Source organism: Penaeus monodon, chromosome 29 (genome assembly GCF_015228065.2).
Source record: "Penaeus monodon isolate SGIC_2016 chromosome 29, NSTDA_Pmon_1, whole genome shotgun sequence".
NCBI lineage: Eukaryota > Metazoa > Arthropoda > Malacostraca > Decapoda > Penaeidae > Penaeus > Penaeus monodon.
Window position 1 is genome coordinate 30,149,375 of NC_051414.1, and position 280 is coordinate 30,149,654.

Sequence of the window (280 nt, forward strand, 5' to 3'; positions counted from 1 at the left end):
CGAAAATATATGACGTCTCATCAAGTAATTCTCGTAACTGAAATAAACGACCAATTAACAGCAATGGTAAAATTATCAGAGCTAAAATAGGCAAAGAAAACAAAGAGAAACATAATTTGGTCTTTATATACGTAAGTTTTACTAAAGAAAAAGGTACATAAACTGACCAAAACTTAACGAAGTGAACAAAATGAAAAATAAGCAACAGTTGAAATGAACTGCGTAAGATTATGGGAATCAAAATTTTTTTTAAGGGAATTCGAAAATGTTGTCTCGTCAA

The 280-nt window shown here is 29.6% G+C and overlaps 1 protein-coding gene across 1 annotated transcript in view; it reads right to left on the reverse strand.

The window, feature by feature from the left end:
* Positions 1-280, reverse strand: part of LOC119591836 (high affinity cGMP-specific 3',5'-cyclic phosphodiesterase 9A-like) — a 42,680-nt gene that overhangs the window by 2,275 nt on the left and 40,125 nt on the right. The window lies entirely within an intron of this gene.